Source organism: Ochlerotatus camptorhynchus, unplaced genomic scaffold, assembly GCF_037179485.1.
Source record: "Ochlerotatus camptorhynchus isolate MF236.1 unplaced genomic scaffold, CSIRO-AGI_Acam_v1.1 ptg000209l, whole genome shotgun sequence".
NCBI lineage: Eukaryota > Metazoa > Arthropoda > Insecta > Diptera > Culicidae > Ochlerotatus > Ochlerotatus camptorhynchus.
In genome coordinates this window covers 2,139,546-2,161,764 of record NW_027040699.1, presented here as the reverse complement: position 1 = coordinate 2,161,764, position 22,219 = coordinate 2,139,546, and the positions used below count along the sequence as shown (strand labels likewise).

Genomic DNA, 22,219 nt, shown 5'->3' with positions numbered 1-22,219 from the left:
CAGCACTCGTGCTGACTGGTTGGTCGTGGTTCTCGTCTGAGTCGCGGGGTGGTACCGTGGTGGTACGCTTTTCACACTGCAGCCAGCAGATTCCCGTCGCGGATATAGAGGAGGGTTGAGGCTCATCATCCTCTTCTCGATTGCTGCCGCGAGAGTGTACACATAGGAAATAAACGAATAAGAAGAAGAAGAAAGGTGATGCAAAAAGATTGGTAGGATCGGTTTTTCTGCGGTAAAAATAGTAAGTGCTTTGGTGGTAATGAATGAAATTTGCTAAATATTTGTCTTGGTAGCCTAGAGAACTTGGCAGGGTTGCGCTTTGTGACCGATCGAAGGCAGTGGCCCGAGATTCGAGGCAGCTGAAGAGTTCGAAAAAGTTTCGATTGGTATCCAAGAAGAAGAAAAATAATTTCTCCACCAGCAAAGCAGGCTACTGTGCGTGTGTATGTATGTGGTATGGCTCTGCTGTAAATCCAAGCAGCCGTGGAAGAATAGCGGATGCATAACACCACTTTTTTGGAGTCAGTGCAGTGTTGAAAAAAATAGTAATCAAAGGTGAAGAGTTTGTGGTGAAGGCATTGGAAAATAAATCAAAGAATAGTGAAGATTGGCCAGTGTTGTGTGGTAACCCATTTCTCGTGTATTGTGTGTGCTGTGGCTGGCTGAGTGGAGTTTAGCCACCAAGGCAGGAAGCACAACATACATACATATACAACGCATGGAGGGAGAGGGAGTGTTGATTGGGCGAGATTTGCCACAATAAATCAGGTTTTTGCAGCCAACCCACCGCCAGGCGGCCGGAATAATCGAACGCAACAGTGCAAAAAGTTGCGATACAAGATGTAGAATGGAAATGCAGTGCAGGTTTCTGGAATACGAAATGCATTCAAATTTTTAATTGTGAAAATATACAAAACAAGTGATAAATTATCGGGGGGAAAAGTAGCACTTTCTGCAGGGCAGCTACTACAGAACGGCGGCCGAGTGTGGGTGAATGTGGTGTGCCAAGAGAGCACAGCCAACTTCTAATTAGCCCCCCAGGAGATTGCCACAAGAATAAATACAAAATATAGGTGGAGACAGTGCAAGAGATTAGTTCCTTGTGCGGGTGCAGCAGCTCTGGACCTGAAACTGGATTCGAGACAACAATTGCAGTAATGGACAGATGAATATTCATACGTAAGTATAAAGTAGATCAGAGTTGCTCGGCTAGTTTAGCGTTGATTGTTGTGGAATAAATTGGTTCGCCGCCCTATCGCCATGCATGTATCCGTCGTCGTTCGGTGGTGCTGTCAGTCAGATCAGAATGTACTATAGAGATACGATGGGTACCTGAGTGGGCTGTGGCAGATATGTATGTACGATGCATACACTTAGATACAGCATCCCAATGCTCTAGAGAGCGTGTGTGTCAGTGATGACGAGAGAATGCTGGGATTGATTCGTTACAGGTGAAGTTTTCTTGAAAGCACCCGTAGACGTTGCTATTCGTGACTCAGTACTGCAATTAAGTTCTATTAAAATTTCGCTACAAAATAAAATAAAAACAATACCAAAAGCAAAAGAGATTTAACAAATAGCAATATGCAGTGATTAACTAGCCAACAGCTAAAAGTCACAGTATAAACAAAACTGTTTCTTAATCTTGCGTCTTAAATTTCTGTGTACGCGAGATTTTGAAAAATTGTCAGTGGTTGAATTAACTAAACTATCTCTATGCATCCTTCGTCAGGATATCTTTGAAAATTTTGAAATTCTTATAAATTTTCACCAACAATCTCGGAATTCAGTGCTGAACTTTTTGGTTTTTAAGCATGAATTCTCAAGCATTTCGCTCCAAATGACACTTAATTGTTTTGTCGCAACAACAACAGAGGTATCTCAAATAAACCTCAATTATTGCGATACTGAACAGCTGTATCGAGTCCCTCCCGATAAAGCTAACTAGGTGGCGGATAGAGCTGGGATGGCTGCAATACAAATTATGGGCAGATACCCCATTCAAGAAGAAGGTTTCGTGATCGCCAAAATTAACGGAATATTCATATGCTGTTGCTACGCACCCGATGGACGGTGGAGCAATTCCACGAGACGCTGGTTGGACTTACCGAAGAGCTGATCGGACGAAGACTGGTAATCATGGTCTGGGGAAACAGATGTACCAACCCAAGAGGGCACATTCTGCTGGAAGCTCTGGCGAAGCTGGAAATTAGGCTGTTCTAAAGGCACCACCAGCACTTTTCGCAGAGATGGTCGGGAATCCATTATCGACGTCACTTTATGCGGACTGTAGTCCGCTGCTGGTGGAAAACATGAATTGGAGAGTTTATGAAGGATATACCCATAGTGACCACCAGGCAAACCGATATGGCCAATCGGCCAACGGAATCCTGTGGTAGTACAGAGGACGAGAACTTGCGACCTGCAGTGGAACCTCCACCTTACTGCTTCAACGAGGCAATTAGCACCCTCCGCGCTAGTTGTCTCATAGCCACAAGACGTGTTCAGAGAGCAAGAACAGAAGCAGACAGAGAGGAACGTAGAGGAATGTTCCGAGCAATAAACGAGAGATAAAGCAGAGCAAGTCAAACTATCAACTGGAGCTGGGTCGACACAAGTCAAACTATCAACTGGAGCTGGGTCGGGCAAAGCAAGTCAAACTATCAACTGGAGCTGCTGCCAACGACGCACACCGTGTCATGATGACGAAGATCAAATGTCAAGTCATGCCCGCTAAAATGTGCTTAAAGAACCTGAAAGTCATCGTGGAAGAACTTTTCTCGAAGCACGATCCAACAACCTGGCCACCTACATCGTACGGAGACGGAGAGCGAGATAACGACGAAGTCACCAACGAGCAACTCGTAGCAGTGCCTGCTGGATACATTCGGAAAACTCTTGAAGTGGATCATCCTAAACAGGCTGACGAAATGCACGGATAGTGAGCAAGGATTGTCGGAGAGGCAGTTCGAATTTCTAAAAGGAAGAGTTAAAGTGGATGCAATTCTAGAGAGCCGAGAAGGCGTCGAAACAGAAGTGGAGAGGAGATCGATATTACGCTGTGATAACGATCGACGTCAACAATGCGTTCAACAGCTCCAGCTGGGAGGCCGACGCTACTTCCAGAACCGGATTCTTATCTACGATCCAAATATGGGACAGAGATCGACTAGGATCACAGCAGAAATTCCACAAGGCTCCATCTTTGGGCCAATGCTCTGGAACGTGATTTAAAACGGCTGTCTAACGCTGAAGCTACCCAAACGAGTTGAGATCGTTGGCTTTGCGGACGACGTCGTCTTACGGTAACAGGCAAGACGCTGGAATAGATGGAAATGTTGGCGACATGATTGGAAACCTAATGCATTGAGCGAAGCTGCAAATAGCCCACAACAAAAGCGAGGTGGTATTGATCAGTAACTTTAAAGCGCTGCAGCGGTCAGACATTACCATTGGGTAGCACGTAATAAACTAGAAGTGCGTGTTGAAATGCGAAGGCCATCAACGCGGTAGCCAGAATCATACCGAACATCTCGGGACGGCTCCTGGCTAGTGTATTTACGTTGATACTGAGATATGGAGGTTCAGCTTTGGTTGCAGCGCTGAAAACCAAGCGGAATCCCCGATTTTGTCAGCCTTAAACTTCAGATGGTACTGACAAAAAGACAATGTACTGTATATCATTTATGCTCAAAATTCCCTGTGCATCCTCCTATTTGAAATCCTTAAACTCCTAAAACTCGTTGAAATTCCCTCAAAATTCTTATGGATTATCTTAGGAACTATGTTCAAACTAGCTTGAAATTCTGCACAATATGAATTAGATTCCCTTGGAGATGTTCAGTCCTAGTTGATCAGTAGGCGTAGTGTTACGATTGTAGTAATATCATCATTAAGATCTAACGTTCAGAATCATAAGGGCCCAACAGCGATTATCGATTCTCTCTTTTGTTAATAACTCGGCTAGATCAACATTTGTCGGTGCATCTACTAATTTTCGAACAATTCGAAGGGGTTTTGCTTTTTGACGTCGTCTTTCTCTATCTACTCTACTCATTTGGCTAAATAAAGTTCCCTGAGTTTTCCAGGTTTTACCAAAACTTAAACGCATGATTTTCAGGTTAATAATAAGAAAGCTATTTTTTAAATACTTTAAAACATGTTTTTGGTAAACCAACAACAACAGCAATTAACGCCAACGCTAAATCTAGAGATCGTTGGGGAATTTTAAAGATCTTATTCCTCGTATATTTAAACTAGACTTTTGGACTTGTTTAAAGATTTATAAAAGAGAGTTTAGAAAATTTAACGATAGTACCATGATGTGTTGAAACAAAAACAAGAACCTTTAAACTGTTCCGAGAATTTCAGGGAAGTACAGAGACCTTCAGAGAATTTATGAATACTTCTGAAATATTTCAGGAACTTCACAGAAATCCCGAGAATTTCTGGGAAGTTTAAAGGTGTTACGAAAATTCCATTTATTTCAGAGCAGAATCGAGGTCATCGATAGAATTGAGAAGTTCAGGGAAGCTCCCAAAAATCAAAGGATAGTTCAAATAATTTTAAGGAATTTAAAGAAGTTTCGATAAATTCAGTGAATTTCCGGAAATTTCAGCAAAGCTCTGATAGAATTTCCGGAACTCCAAAAATATATATGATCATCTAGAAAATGTGAGAGTATTTTAAAGGTGATATCTTCAAGAAATTCAAATATTAGATATTTTTAGATAGTTCCATGATATTCAGCGAAGCTCCGACTACTTTGAGGACGATCAGATAGTTAAAGAAAATTTGCAGCAACTTACAAGGAGTTCCGTGGAATTATGGGAGATTCCGAGAATTCTATGGTTGACCCAAAAACTTTAGAAGCGTCAGGGAATTATGAATATACTAGCTGAGTGTGCCTGGCCTTGCTCGGGATTCAATATTAGCTTGAGTTTATGTGTCAATTTAAAAAAAACATGCTATATTGTACGTAGCCCCCCCCCTCTTATCTAAGGGGCTACCCCTATGACCTCCACTTGCCAAATTTGGTTCCATTTGCTTGATTAGTTCTCGAGTTATGCAGAAATTTATGTTTCATTTGTATGGGAGCCCCCCTTACAGAGGGGGGAGGGGTCTCGAACCATCATAAGAACCTTTCCCTGCCCCAAAAACCCCTGCATACAAATTTTCACGCCGATCGGTTCGGTAGTTTTCGAGTCTATATATTTCTATAGTCAGAGAGACAGACAGAAATTCATTTTTATAAATATAGATAGATCTCAGAAAATCTACCGGTACATTAAGCAAATTTAGAGAACATCAGGCTGGCGTAGAAAACTTCAGGGGTGTTCAGATAAATTCAGGAAAAATTAGTGATTTAAGGCTATGTTTCTTGAGCGTTTATAAGGTTTATTAAAATTGTGAAAACTTCAAGGCAATTCTATTAATTTCAGTAAAATTGTGGGCTATTTAACAAAATACTGAGAAATTCAGGGCTGTCTGGAGAACTTCAAGGGAATTCATAAATCTTTTGGGCAGTTTTAAAAACATCAGGAAAGTCTAGACTATTGAAGAAGTTGAATAAGTGTCGATAATTTAAGGCCAGTTCCATGAACTTCAATGAAAATCATAGAACTATATTAATTAGTTCGTTTTGATTATAGGGAAAATTCGGGAGCTTAAAGAAGTTCCAGAAATTTCAGAAAATCTTCGAAAACTTCACAGAAGTGCAGAGATCTTCAGAAACATTTCGAGAACTTCATAGAATTCTATGTAACTTAAGGGAAGATCCGAGATTTCAGGAACTTTCATGAACATTAGCAAAATGCGGGAGCATTTCAAAGAAGTTTAGCTCTTAAAATTAAGGAAATTTCAGGGGGAGTTCAGTTCCATTAGTCTCCGCAAATTAGCGGAAAATTTTAAGAAGTTCCCAGATTTTCAGAGAACTTCAGAGATGTTAAGAACGTTATTCAGATCTCCACATAAGTTCAGAAGTTCACGGGAGCTTACACATTTTTAGGACAATTCAATTAAATTCAGGCGATACAACAAGATTCATGAGAACTGGAAAAACTTGAGAGAAGATTCAGAATAGACTTCAGAACTTCAGAATAGAACTAAGAACCTCAGAGCAGTTCCGTTAACATTTTTTGAAATAACTTAAATTTAAAAGAAGTTCCAAGAACTTCAGCGAATTATTAAAATTTTAAAAAAGTCCATGATAGTTAGGAAAATTGAGGGAAATTTAGGAAGTCCAAGATAGTTCATGGAAGTTCAAAATGTGACGAGAAGTATTGTGAGCTTCAGAATAGTTTCTCAAACTTCAAAATAACTTCAAGGCAGTTCCATAAACTTCAGTTGTTTTGAATTCAGATTAGTCCATTCCTTATTCAACGGAAATTTATCATAAACAGTCACTTGGAGTTCTTCCCAGCATTCGCTTTGTATTCTCTCGAATGAAATTATTCTAGAAATTCACTTCTCTGAATTATCTAAAAAATATCACCAGAATATTCTTAGAATAATTTTCGCAACTTCATTGAAATCTTCCTCAAAATTTCGTTGGAACTATCCTCCGAATTGAATTTTCTTTGAATTTTGATTGGAATTACTTTGAAGTTCTCCTCTGTAAAAAACCCTCTGGAAAGATTCTTAGAATTTTTATTGAATCAATTTTCGATTCCCTTTTGAATCTCGCTCCTTCTTATTTTACTCACATTGAAAGTCTCCTAAGAATTCATTTGCATTTCTTCTCATAAATTCCTTATATTTCTCATCACAGTTTTTGTTTGTGAACTCCTGGAATCCTCCTAGGTGTATTCCCAGATTGAATTATAATCCTCCTTTTAGCATCCCTCTGACCCCCTCAGTATTCATCAAAAAAAAATCAAGTACTTATGTTCCAGGTTCGTTTTCTCCCACAAACTTTATGAAATTATCCTCAGTATGCCTTTGGGATTTTTCTTTGAAGTTCACATGAGTTCTTCTCCTCAGAAATTCCTATGAGTTTTCATTAAAATTTACTTTGAATTCAATTCAGGATTTTCGTGAAATTCTACTCAGGCTTCACATGAAATCTAAAATTCCTCAAAACTACTCAAAGATACCTTGATGTTTTTCTCAAAGATATTTTCCCAGAATTCCGTTGGAATGAGGTATTTAAAAATTATAATAAAATTCTATGAGCTTTTAAAAGTGTGCAAGGGCTCCAGATTCTTAAAAACTTGCTCAAATTTAAAGTTTATGGAAAATATGCATATTCTAGCACTAAAAAAAACACATTTCAAGCCTCTGAATTATCAAAATTGATTTGTTACTAAAGATCAATCCACTCTGGATCATAATGTTCAAATTTTGAATGAAAATAATGAACAAAATTAAATGTTTGTATTTTAAAATTCATGCTTCTCTTCAAAATATCCTTAGTAAGCAAATAATTAAATTCCCTGGATAATTATGAGATTCCCTGATACTTCCAGGTATTTTCAGGAAAAATAAAAGATCCTGAGGATTCCCGGTTTTAGAGGTGTTTCCAGGTAGTACCGACAAACACACTTAATTCTGACTTATGCTCGAAAATCGTAAACGGCCGATTTAAATGTGCAGTGATCCGAACTGTCAAAAAAATAGGATTTTTTTGATCTAGATAAAGATAATTTGTCCAGAATAGATCAGACACGAACCAATAAATAACTTTTGCATGGGGGTTCATGGCTTAGCTAAATATTTCTCGCGAACACGGAGCCAGATGTCAGTAGCGTGCTTTGGTCAAAAATTTTATTATTTTTGCTATGGTCATTCATGTCGGTTTTTCGGTGGTATACACCCTGGTTTATACCGTGGGTTTGGTCATAAACTTTCTATTGAATCTTTCACTTTAAAGGCTCATATCGTACATAAGTGTTTATGAGATTTTGATTGAATAAGTCTTAAACATCAATCATTTATTTGGTATGCTATCAGAACGACTACTTTTCTTTTCTTAGGTAACTTTTTTTTAAAACTATAAATCACTTATTTCTTCAGCATGGTCACAAAAATCACTATTTTGACAGCATTGATCGCTACTAGCCCTGATATTTGGCTGGTATATGAAACCGGGAAAACTATGGTTGGCACCCGGGAAAAACCTTGAATTTAATTTCCTAAATTCAGTGGCCACCCTGTACCCGGAACAAAGCCGTACGGGGCCAATATGGTCCAAGGTACTCGGTTTGGCTGTCATTTATTTATTTTAGAATCCTGATGTAAATTGATGCGTTGCATGATGGGTTTTTAATTCTAGTCGGAAACTGGCCACTTCCTCAGGGGTACCCGGAACATGGTCGGATGTGGCAAAGTGGTACTGGGTACTCGATTTGGCTTTCAATGAACTTGATATTGAATTCTCATGTGATTTAAGGTGTCGCATGATAAGTTTTGGCTCTAGTCAGAAACTGGCCACTTCCCCGAGGGGTACTCGCCGCTTGTGAGCAATGTGGTCCTAGGCATTCGAGTTAACAAGCAATTAACTTGTTGTTGAATTGTCATTGTGTCGCATGATGGGTGTGGCGCTACAATATATAGGTATGGTGCTATAATATATAGGGGAATTTACGTATTCTCGGCAACCTAAGCAGCGACCTTCTTTCTATAGCCTTTTTCTCTATGGAACGCACACATATGCAGTATTGGTTTGTTTACAATATTTTGCTGCCAGCTGCTCTAACAATTTCAGTCGAAAGAATTGTCGAAAACTGTTTTGAAACGCTTTTACAAAGCTCCAATCTTCTCTAGTGAGAGCGAGTATTGTCGGCAACCAGTTTTTCTTCGGCAACCGTTCCATTTGAACTGCATGTAAATCTGCTGTTCTATTATCGGCAACTCGAAATCAGCTACAATTTGTAGTGCGTGTGTTTCATTTCAAGAAAACCTTACTAGATTGATTTTTCTCAGTGGTAAAAATATAGTCAAATTGAAGCTGAAAGCATAAAGAATCGTTTGCATGCATTCAGCAAAGTGTTTTCGTAAGAAAATCCAGTGAAAATAGTGTTTTAATTTGGGTTGCCGAAAATAGTCTGTCATGCCGAAGCCGTCATTTCCCCTATAACAAAATGTGAAATACACCATTTTGGAAATAAATAACATGATTCAAAATGGCCGAATTTTTGCAAAAAATTAGTATGATTGCCCATAACAAACACTTTTGCAAAGCTTCATGCAAAGCAGAGAAGGTCGAGTCCTAAATTTTTTTTTTTTTTGCTATTTGGTCTGAAACTGCTGTTAAATTTTGAACCGTATATCCTGATGAATGTGGGCGTCTTAGTGGAATACCTGTATAATGAGAGAGAGAAGGATTAGTATTTTCCATTTAATTCCACTATTTTATTTGCTTATCCTTGACAGATACGCGTATTTCGTCTACAATGTGCAGACTTCTTCAGTGTCTTGTACTAATACTCGACTGAAGAAAGACATCGCATTTACCGAATATATATTAACACAAGTGAAAATGTACCTGTGTTAATATATATTCGGTAAATGCGATGTCTTTCTTCAGTCGAGTATTAGTACAAGACACTGAAGAATTCTGCACATTGTAGACGAAATACGCGTATCTGTCAAGGATAAGCAAATAAAGTAGTGGAATTAAATGGAAAATACTAATCCTTCTCTCTCTCATTATATTGAACCGTATTTATAGTTAAACCTGGTTTCAGTCTTAACCGTAGGTGAAGAAATCGGGCCTAAAACAGATTACATATTTCATCAAAATCTATTGACATCAACGTAAAGACCTGTCTAGCTATACGTTTTGTTTATCTGCATTGTATCTCATTCAAATCAACAGGGATCGTTCTGCCTTCGTCTTGAAAAGTTCAACGCAGTCAATGAAATGAGGTGCACATAATTACTCACTGTGAATTCTTATTGACCTAATCAATCATGGTTCCAAACAACCGCTCAATAGCCTACCAGTCATTCTCGATTTACCTCGAAATCAGGCGAAACGAAAATTGTTTGTAAACAAAACATCCGTCCGTTCCGAGTTTGGCTTTGCATGCACAACAAACCCTCGAAAGCACGAGCGATTTTGCAATTTCAAATGTTTTTGATAAACAAATTTCGCCTTCGCACACTTCTCGTTTAATAGTGCATGCATTTTCTGCGATCAATAGGGAAATTGTGCCACTTTTGAACTCAGCGTCCCAAAATCCCAGGATCGAACCGACCTTCGATCAAACGTTGACTTAGAAGGAAAAGTCACTCAACCGCCGGCTATCTGTCAAAAATATGCAAACATGGCGGCCATATTGTAGAACTTTCAACATCTATCAGATTTGTAAGGCATTTTGAATTCAAAATGAAAATAGTCGTCCAAAATAGGAACACCAGCTCTAGCTATGACGTACAGTAAGCCGTAGAATATGCACTTCGTTTATTCCGTATGGCATGCGTGTAAACAATTTTGCTCAGCACTTTCTTCGAAGTGTTCGTCATAATTCAGTTTGAATTCATTTTTCGGGTGTCGAAAAAAAAATTAAAATTCGGTTTATTCTTTGAAGTCGACAAATGAAAACAATCCACTCGCAGTTAACAGGCTGATTCTCGTTAGACTTTCATCTCGCAAATGATGGGAAAACATTCCCTCGCTTTTCCGCCAACGTCACCATAAATAGTAGGCCTATTCCCATCAAGATCGGTCAATTTTTATCCTCTAACGGAAGTGCTCGTTAAAGCAGGCGGCGGCAGTTGTTATAGCAGCTACGCTTCGAGACGGGGATTCTATTTTTGGTCGTTGTACTTTCATTATCATCTCACTCACTTGTCGCTGGCGTCGGTCGTCGACGTCGTCGTCGCTGGGTCGGAGGATGCCTCAAAGCGGGCGCTTCTTCCTTTTCATTTCTTTTACGTATCGCACCGCACATTGCCCCCTCGAGCAGACTCAAGAAGCCAAGAGGCAACATGTGTACCTACTTGCTCTTCAAAAGAATACAGAAAGAGAACAGAAGTGAGGACTTTGCGCTAATGGCGAACAGGTCAGTCCGGTTTCAGACAGCAGTTAAAACCTAGATAGTGTTGGCAAAAACCTTTACTCTTTCAACTGATAAGTCACGGTCGTAACACTTTTACGACGGGCGATCACTTTCGCTTTCGAAAAAAAAAAAACAGTGGCCAAATCAACAAATTTCCATCCTCTCATGAGTGACTCACTATTCCTTGAGTGATACACATATTTCATGTCGAGAAGATCGCTAAATTGACAATTGAAGTGATTCACGCACCGGCGGCGTTGCCACGTAACGGTCTGCATCATAGAGAGTCGAAAGCTCAGACTGAAATTATTAATTTTAACCACATAACTATCTCCGGTCGACGATGACGGACGGTCGCCACATGCGGAAACTATTGCGACCGGCTCGGAACAAGCTGTTGGCTGAATTATTCCAGTTGATTTTTTGTGTGTTTTTTGATAAGTCTTGGCCAGTATTTACTATCCGGTACCTACACAAGGAAGAAAGCATATCAAAAGAAAACGTCGTCTCTGTAACAGTGCGGAGCTGTTATACCTACTAGTAATTCCTTTGTTTTGTTTTGTTCAAGTTTCGCAGCCTGATCGTCGGTGTAGGAAGTCGTGGATAGTAGTCAAGCCGGTGGTGTAGGTGCGTTTTTTTCCATGGTTGTTTTATATCGCGTGAGCAACTTTATTTGAACTAAGAACCAACCACAAAGAAGTTAGTGGAGCGTTCTGGTTGGATTCAGCTCCATTCTGAAATAAATGGCATACAAATGGTGATGATTAGACGCGCACTCACTTGCTTCGCCATGATATTGGTAGGTTCCGTAGGAGGTACTGTTAAGAACAATGATGTAGAAATATGGGATTGAATTGACTTTGTCGGTAATTTTATTAGATTTCCTATCTAGCGGTTAGAATCACAAGTGTTAAATTTTTCAGTGTATTTTTTTGTCAATGCATTTCTTTTTTTTTCAATCCTAGTGACCATCTTCGCATCGTTTCAAGGTGATTGTGGTAGTTTTGGCCCTTCGAAAACCGTTTTTGTCTGTTATGGCTAATTTGATTGTTAAGGTCATTTTGGCGATGTTGGCTATTTATAAGCCATTTCAGTTTTTTTTTTCTCTTCGTTTTTATGTCTATGTTCACATTTTCATTCCGTATTGCGTGTTTAGCATTTAAAGGTTATTTTGACGATTGAAGCTTTTTAAAAATCATTTTGGCATTTTTTAGAACGATTTTAGCATTGCAAGACCATTTTAAAGGTTGAACCAAGGGGTTAGTCACTCCGCACAGTATGCCAAAAATACAGATGGGTACACCTGGGCACTTTCATTGGCTCCCATGGTTAGAAATTTTCATGATATTTAAAGTTACTGGTAACACTGAACCTGCTCTGTGCATGTGTCAAAATGTTAATCATTGTTGTTGACACAATTAAAAATTTTGATTTCATAACTTCAACGGTGAATTTCCGGCGAAGTTCTGCCATGGATTCCTCATAGTGCACATATTTTCAAAACACTAGGATGAGCGAGGCGTTTCCAAGTACAACTGTAATCTGGGGGTCATTCTGGAATTCTTCCGGATGGTGCTAGAGTCGCTAACGGAAGACTTCGAGATCGGAAAACTTCCACTCAAGACGATCGAACTATTCAAGGATCTGGTGCGGAAGGCTTTGGTGTTTCAGAACAGTTTGATCGAACCGAAAGCAGATTGAAAAGTTGACTATGAAGGGACTGCCACTGGTCATAATGCCGATTCGGAATGTGATTAGTGAGTTGGTTAGTGGGGAGAGCGAGACCCTGAAGGAGGAAGTGAAGGGAACGTTGAAGCCGTTGGTAGATCGATTTGGGGCGGGGAGATTCGTGACGGAGCTGAAATCACAGCCGAAGGAGGTTAAGTGGAATTGTAAGATGTTGATTGGTCAGTTGTTAGGCTTGAAGGTGCGCTCCTGAAAGTCGACATCAATGAGTTGGTTGAACGATAGGTTTAGCTCTCTGACACGACCCTGGTAACCCAGCGCTTGAAATAGAATATTTATAGACTTTGCGGAGAAGAAGTCCCAGCAAAGTGTAAAGTGATCGGTGTTTTCCATGGTGCCCAGCGATTGAAGCAGCTTGGTAAGCATTTCAACATCGCGATGTTTGCAATAATCCTCGTATAACTGATCCCAATGCAGCTTTTCTAACTCTATGAGGTACGAAATGATTATGGAATCCGAGTCGCACAGAAGGTCGTAAGGGGATCGGTGTCCATACAAAGGCCACCATCTGGCCGTAGTAGTTTTATCAGTGGTCGTTTAGCAAGTTTGATTCCGTAACGCTTCACCACTTCGTTGATCAGCCAACGAACATTCAGTTTCATGATTCGTTCCTCATCGTAACTGACATAGATGTATTTGCCTTCGATGATCACTCGGAGGTAGTATCTTCACCGGTGTTTGCTTGCCTACCATCGACAGCGCATTAGCTTTTACAAGTGTTCTCTGACCGGTACTGCTTTTCGCCAGAGACATTATACTTCTCTTCATTTGTCCGATCGTTGGACTATCTTACTGTGTGGACATATTAAACCCCACCCAAGTCTGATTCCGATTAAAACTCCCACTAGAACGCTGGCGACGCATCTTTGACTGAGTCGATGGCTTTCGGGAGTGATTCCTCCCGGAAGCGTTCATCAGAATCTGAAGAGCATCTGGACCAGTTTTGTCTGATGATGCACGTTCGCTTCGTCTACTTGCCAACGGTGCAAAAGATGATGGGCCGTAAACGAAGAAAAGTTCGATCTATGGCCTATGGTAAGAAGGATGATTGAAACAATGGTCTTACAATAAGCATAATACCTTCTAATGTATAGCTGTTACATTGAACTATGGAAAATAAAACGCATTTTAAAGCCGTTCAAGTAACTTCATTTCTATTCATACAATTCTCATTAGTTATTACGACCAGTAAGAACATAGAGGTAACTCGAGGTATCGACTACCTTAAAAAACCTGGAAACTGAGGGAATCTCAGAGAATTCAATTTTTGTCCTGGAAACTTAGGGAATCTCAGAAAATTGTCATTGAAGTCAGGAAAGTATTTCTCAAACCTTATTCATAGCTGCATTACAAACAATAATGATAACACCAATCATTTGAGAAAGTGCAACAAAGATTTTTTTAAAGAAATCTTCGACTGGAACAATTTAAATCTAGGGAAAAGTTCTTTGTACTTTGACTATATGTTTTAGTATTACTTCTGCGTGAAGTCAACGATTTACATAGTTGAAGATGCTTATTTCAAATAACAGACTCTAGTGGTAATTTTTATACGATAGATGGAGTAGATGAAAGTATAGAGTTGATAGTTCCGTTAGAGTACGGCAGTGTGAAAATTGCATATAGATAGTAGATAGTGAGCTAGGACAACTTTTAAGGAAGGTACAAATCGGTTTTTTCATCTGGCAGTGGTGGCGGGAGGACACCCCTCACCATCCCTCTCCAAAGGGGGAGTTTGGTAAAGAGAGATGAAAAAACCGATTTGTACCTTCCTTAAAAGTTGTCCTAACTCGCTATCTACTATCTATATGCAATTTTCACACTGCCGTACTCTAACGGAACTATCAACTCTATACTTTCATCTACTCCATCTATCGTATAAAAATTACCACTACAGTCTGTTATTTGAAATTAGCATCTTCAACTATATAAAGTTCTTTGGATTAAAAACATGTTTTTAAAGATTCAAAACATGAACTATTGCTTCAAGATTCTGGGACGTATTTCAGTTTCAAGGTTTCATATTGCTTTCCTTTGCAACTGGCTTCACAAACGGCTAAGTTTAGTTTGGTCCATCTCACTAGGTTTCTATTTCTACATTTCTACCTAGAAAAATGTTGAAGTTTGCGGACTTAGTTTTTTTATTAAAATCCATGGATTAAACAATATGATTTTGGATCATTTAAATTTCGACGAATTCAGGATTTATTCCTAATATTTTTAATAAGATTTTTAAGGTTTCGTACTCACGATTTTTTTTATAATTTTGTAGTGAAAATGGCTCTAATGTTGGCCTATGGATCTAAGATTGGGCCCATCGCTAAAAATTTGCTATTTATCAATTTTATCTAGATGAACGCGTCATTGGAACGATACTAATGGATATTTTTGGTCGCTATTGAAAATTTAGTCGATTGCTGAAATTATGTATGGGCCCAAATTAGGGGCATTTAGGCCGACATTACATCCATTTCCCCTATTTAGTTTTGTTGCGGGTCATTTGAAATTTATTGGATCTTGGACTTGGAAACAGCTAAATTAAGATCTTGGAATAGGAAAAAAAAATCACAGGCTCAGAGTAAAATAAACTTTTAAATCAAGATCCCGGTATTAAAAACAAAATCACGAGCTATGAAATATTAATAAGATCCCAGACAACATCTCGAACTTGGAGCAATTTGAAAGATTTTCAAATATGTACAAAATTTCAATATCTCTAATTGAGAAGAATGTTCAATTTGTCAGTTTTTATTATCCTGGACTTCGAAAAAATATCATGATAGAGTAGAGTGCTACTTCGTCGTTATCGCCCATTTCCGTTCTATCGATCAGAAAAGATCAATAATATCAATGATTTCACCGTGCACAAATCAATAATAGGTTTGTTCCGATGTGTTAGTTAATTAGCTACAACATAAATCCTGTTAGAGTGCATTGTCTGAATATTCACGCTCATTGTTCTTAAAACTACGTTTATCCCTAGGACGAAGAAAATCTAATGGCGTTTCAATGCGTTAGGACGGAATCGAAACTCTTCTTCTTCTTGTTCGCATTTCAAGCTTATTGCATATCGCATATTAGCTTATTGCGTGCTGTCAACTTAGTGTTCTAGATGCACTTCCACAGTTATTAATTGAGAGCTTTCGATGCCTGTACCATTTTTGCATTGGTATAATTGTGTGGCAAGTCCAATCATACGTCTATGCCCAGGGAAGTCGAGAAATTTTCCAACCCGAAAAATTCCTAGACCGGACCGGGAATTGAACCCAGCCACCTTCAGCATGGTCTTGCTTTGTAGCTGCGCCTTTACCGACTGAGCTAAGGGAGGCCCCAAGGAATCGAAACTCGTAGAACGAATTTAGAATCAAGAAGCAGTATTAGATTTTAAGCAATATCTCAACAATTTGTGACTCTTTATCAAATCCAACGGTACGTATGGCAAGGGGAATAAATTTAAAAGTAGTCTTTGACAGAAATATTCCCTTTTTTGTTTAAACTCGTTCAGAAAAGAGAGGTAAAGCACGGGTTGTGTTTAATAGGACGGAAATTAGATCAAAAACCCCACCAGTGATTCTAGGCTAAGAAATAATTTATTTATTCATGATTCTAAGCTAAGACCTTTATAATGTGACTTTCGATATCCTGGGTTTTTGAAAAATGAAAAATGATGAAGGCGAAAATTTAAATATTTGGACTGCGAACGGAAAATTGACTTTTCTTGGGAAGTCGGAATAAATTTCCGGCAAATGTTTGAATTAACCGAAAAAATCCAGATAAATACAAAAGAAGCTCTTCTGGAGGAAGTTTGAAGAAAGTTCAAAGAAACACCCGGAAACCTTCCAAGACAAATATTGGGATGACACATTCAGAGGCAGCCAGAAAGGTTTCAGAGATCGAAAGAAATTCCGGGAGGAAGCCAGAAGAAGCTCGCAAAAACCTTCCAATAGAAGTCGGAAAACAAACCGCCGAAGGAAGCTAATGGAGCCAGAGGAAGACGTAAGTAACTTCTAGGAGAATTCGATAGATACTTCCGGTAGAAGTTTATAGGAACTTCCTGGAGAAGACGGAACAAACTTCCTGGAGACCCTGCAAGACACTTTCTAAGGTAGTTTGGAAGAAACTTCTGTCGAAATTCGGCTGCTCCTTTTTGCAAGGCGTCTGCTTATTAGTTGACTTATACATTTTATGAATAATCAGCAATAGAAATTTGCCAAAAGGTATAAGGAGATTTCTATCCGTGTAGGAGAAGTTGGTAAAAAATCCGGAAGCAAGAGATTTCTGGGGGATGTCGATACAAATTTCCCTTTGAAAATCGGAAGAATCTTCTAGGGAAAGATAGCGCAATATTCCGGAGGAAGTTAAAACAATCTGTCGGGAGACGACGGAATAACCTTTCGATCGAAGCCAGAAAAAGCTCCCGAAATAACTTTCCGGAAGGAATCGGAAACTTACGGGGTAAGGTGGAAGAAAGTTCCAGGAAAAAGTTTGAAGAAACTATCAAGGGAAATACACTTCAGGAAGTTAAAAAATGAACATTCTGATGGAGCTATTTGGTCACTGGATAAAAGTATGTCCCGATTCCCAGGCACTACCGGGATGAGGCAGCAGCCAAAAACGGCGAGGAAATGGAAATCCGAGTTAAAAGGTATCGAACATAAGATTTTTTTGAACATTTTAAAAATTTAAAAAAAAATAATATTCATAAAGATAAAAGTCTATCACAATAGTTTCCTCTGACATTTGAGCGTGTGCAGGCAATAATAATTTAAAAAAAATCGGTATTAATCGGTATTTAATCTCAAAAATTGGTATTATATATTGGTTAATTTCGAAAATCGGTATATCTGGCAACGCTGACTCAGTAGAGTGGGGCTTATTTTTTTCGTTCGGAGATATGTTTTCTCACGTGGAAAATCATTTTTGGGACTAATTAAGTAACATATCAAAAAATGCAAACAATTTTAGCCCTGAAGTTGAAAGGTGATAGCTCTGTTGAGATTCAGTAACCCATTTCAGAATGCCTGGTCACTCACGTCCATTCCGAGGTTACTTTCACTTACAACAAGCCCCGCATACACACGTAGTACAGATATAAAATATATATTGGTACTGCGTGTACACTTCCATCATCAAAGCAATTCCTGCTTTGTAGATGGCACGTATTTAGTAGGATGCATTTCATATTTTTATATCTAGTTGTAATCAGTTAGATCTCACCGCTTATGTATTGCGTCCTTGCGGCTGAATCTTTGTCATCTCGATTCTCGTTGAGTCCTGTTTAATTAATCGGCATCTGTAGTGGAATACTCTTCTCTCTCTCTTTCTCTATCACTTTTCGATGTTTTTCGTATCTCTTCTTGAATATTGTAACCTTTTGCCTAGGCACCTCCACTGAATCCTCATCTATCACTGTCTGAATAATCCGTTACATCCTGCCTTTTCATGTTTTAAAATCTTATGAATTAATGCTTCCACTTCCCGGATGGCGGCCCACTTGATTCACTCCTTCTTGATGACCTTCAGTTTGCCTATCAGCCTCTGCCACTTTTCGTCCTTCAGACACAAATCCGAAATCAGATCTTTTTTTACACACTCAATTTTAAAGTTTTCATTGTTCAAATTTGATAAAATCCATAAAAACACAGAGACTTTTTTTTAGCAAAATCAAAACACGTCATTTCAATCGCGCGGCCTACTTAGAAACCCTCCCGATGAAAAATTTCCATAGTAGTTCAAAAATGCAGGAGAAAGTGTTTTTTTGTCAAATCAAATTTTTTTACTGATTTCACCTGAAAGTGCCTTCCTATCGTTCCAGGATGTTTTTTTTCTTCTGATGTCTCCAAGAAGGCTCTTCTAATTTCCCCCGAACTTCCATATTTCCGCGGACCGGAGTTCCTGTTACAACTTTCACCGGAAGATTTTCAAATTTCCCAGGTTTATTTCGATTTCCCCCAGAAAAGCTTCTTCCGACATCATCTATCAGTTTTGTTTTCCAGTCCAAGTAGCATTGCAAGTTTTATCAAGGTTTTAAAGCATTCTAGCTTTAAAGCTAAATCGTGGTCCACAGAAACCTCATAAAACCAAAATTGTTACTTGGGAGGCTTTCTTCAAAAGTTTATTCTGGTTGCTACCGGGAGATTCTTCCAATTTATAGTGGAAACTCTTTCTGACTTTAGGAGTCCTACTGACTTGCCCCGAAAGTCTTTAGCACCTCTAAAAACATATTATTGATAGATTATCTCTGAAATTTCCTTGAAAATTTATAAATTACTGCAGATTGTATTCCAATTTTAATGGTTGTCAGAATTCACCGAAGATTCCTACCATAATTCTATTTTCAATTCATTTGAATTCTTCTGTGTAATTAATCACAGAAATGTATGTATGTCCAATCCAACTTCCACTGTCTGGCAGTTGCATTGTGTTATGGATAAAAAAAATCTATATGCAACATTTTTTTATGGCTGCAAGAAGCTTGAACCCGGGATTTAGAATGTGATAGTTCTACCGTAGATCCAATAGCTCATTTCGAGAACGCAAGCATTCCGAAGCTATTTTCTCTTACGCTTCAATACATTATCTATGCTGATAATGTACTGAAACATTCAATCGAACAGTAGTGTCAGATTTGATTGACGCGTATTTAATGTTTTTAAAGGTAATTTACGGTACAATTACAATAAAAATAAAGGAACGAGCTCACCAAATGAGTTTCCAGAAAACCACGGCACTGCTTAACCAATGAAACTACTTCTGTCACAACACGGTTACTGAATATGCAAAAACTGAACTGGAGTATAAATTTGAAAATAATTTTGATAACTAGCGCTACTAGCAAAAACGCTGACAAAAGAGGATCGCGAAGGATCCCGACAATATAATGTCGTTTTCGTTTTTGTCGTGTAGCTACATCGGTGCTACACCGCCGAACACTGAATTTTTTTAGGGTATAGCTATCGGTTGCACCTTTGTTTACAAACAAACGATGATGAGCTGTTAATGACTCGCGCTTATTGCTGCTTACACTACACCGGTGTAGTGTAGTAAAAACGAAAACGACATAAGACAAGCACGTCCAATCGCGGCCAAGGCACACTTTGATCAACTCATAAGCAATTAATCTCTGAAATGTCTTAAAATTCCATTTAGAATAATCTTCCACTTTCCCTCTGAGTTTTAATAAAAAAAAAATCAACTGGAATTCACCTCAAAATTCGCATATAACTTTCTTAGAGTTTTCGAAAAAGCATCTTAAAATATCCTTGAAACTCTTCTCAGAATACTTTTGAAATTCAAGATCAACATGTGAAAAGGGCATACAAGCTTTTTGTAAACAAACATTCTTATGCCCTTTTCTCGCCACCCATATGACACCAACGCAAACCATCAACATCGCCGGATAGGGGAAGGTTTCTCCTTCCCGATGATGTTGTTAGTTTGCGTGGGCGACACTCGGTTGGCAAGAAGAGGGCCTACAAAGGTTTGTTTACAAAAAGCTTGTATGCCCTTTTCATATGTGGCGCTTGAATTGTTCCCTCAAAATTCGATTCCCTTAGCATTCGTCTCGAAATTCTGTACGAACTTTCTTAATAATTCCCTTAGAATTATCGTCAGGAATCATCCCAGGATTCCTTTATCTAATCATATTCAAAGGTTCATGGGATGCTATCATTTGGAGTTCACGGGATTTACTTGCAATTTTCATCAAAACTCTCTTAAAACCCTTCTCATAACATATTTTGAATACTTATTAGAATTAAAGCTGGAATCCTCGACCAGTCGTCAATGAATTCTTCGTAGGCCACTTCTTAAAATTCACTTTAAAACAATTACCTTGGTATTCGTTGCTCAAATTGTTTTGGAGTCATAGTCAGAACTCCCTATTTTTTGAGTAATGGTTCAATGAAACCAACAATGAAAGCTTGTCATGCTAGTAGAAGGCGCACTTTTGGGCTCTTTCTGAAATATTTCAATAGTATAATTCCCGTGCAAACCCAAATAAATCTATCTGTGTAAAAATAAATAAAATAAGAGTGATTTGCGGAAAAACCCGCCAGTATCGCACCCAACCTCAGTGCCTATACGTAAGCGTATTACGACGCGGTTCTTAAAAAAAGGAGTAACAGGTGTGATAATATCACTTCAGGCTAGAACTCTGGTTCTCTCATGCAATGGTTCATCAGAGAGGGGAAACTCAGTAATCCTCATCGCATGCTCATGACGCTATTCTGCCACGGCATGAGCCAACGATGCTGGACCTAAACCAACCGTCTCCAACGCTCCACTACGAAGCATAATAGTACGTTCAGACTACTAAGTTACAACATGTTTTAGCGCTATCTTGATGGTGATTTCTGTGTTCCAATTATTTGACAACCGTTATAACATGTTATAACTCTCCAGTCTGAACAAGACATAAGATAAGGCCCGCCCACCAACGTCCAGGTTTAATAACTAGCCAAGGGGAGGGATGAAATTAAAATATACTCAGTAATTAAAATAGTTCATACATGAAAACATTTTAGATACGTGGAATAAGTTATTAATTTGGAGCATTCTAAACCAACCAATGCACGAATGTGTATATTGTGTAGCAAGCTCAATGACACTATATGCATAGGAAAAGTCGAGAAAATGTTCAACCTGAAAGATTTTCTAGACCAGACCGGGAGTCGAACCCGCCACCTTCGATTTTGAATACCGTGCCTTTACTGACTAAGCTATCTGAGGCCTCACTAGTGCCTACTAACATTTTTGTTTTTTAGCCACTTCTGGACTAGTTCATCACCATGCTAACATTCTTGTATTCACATGAAAATGTCTGAGTTCGTAAAATTTGTGTACGACTTAATTTAATTAAGTGGATGTAATTATGAAATGTAATACTTATACTTTTATGTACATTATGTAATACTTTGGAGGAGTTTAAAAATATCCTATTAATGAAGTGTAGTAAGGACTATAGCTATATAGCTGCTTAGGACTCTTTCTTTTTTATTCAACTGAAAACGTGATGCCGGCATGTTTTTCAGACCGTGGAATAGAAAATCGGGGAAAGCTAAAATTTAAAATGGACAAACAGTAGACACCCTGTATTTCTTAGTGCTCTAGACTGCCGCTCCATGACAGATTTTTGTTTAGTTAATCTACGGAATGAATGCACTTCGCTGTAATCATAATTATTTTTTGTTTTATTCATCACAACACACTCAACACCATTATCTTTGAACTCGGATCAAGCCAACACTACATGAGATAATCGTTAAACTTCTCACGACCCTCTCACCTGCTCGGCATCAACAAATCCTCCATTTAATTCAGTGAAATCATCACTTTTAGCGCACGGCTTTAATTATCTGTGGTTTTCATTTCAAGAAATAACCTTGAGTCACCATTCTTGCACTTTTTTATGCCATTCTACCCCTTAGTGGCGTGTAGATTTCAGATGCAGCCACAGCAATTTGCACAGA

The 22,219-nt window shown here is 38.7% G+C and overlaps 1 protein-coding gene across 2 annotated transcripts in view; it reads left to right on the top strand.

Annotated features, from left to right (window-relative positions):
* Positions 1-938: 938 nt before the first annotated feature.
* The window catches only part of LOC135703152 (transmembrane channel-like protein 7), a 71,908-nt gene continuing 50,627 nt past the window's right edge, over positions 939-22,219 (top strand). For both annotated transcript variants that reach the window (XM_065224259.1, XM_065224258.1), the window contains exon 1: positions 939-1,179. The gene's annotated coding sequence lies outside the window, so the exon portion shown is untranslated. The remainder of the gene's footprint in view (positions 1,180-22,219) is intronic.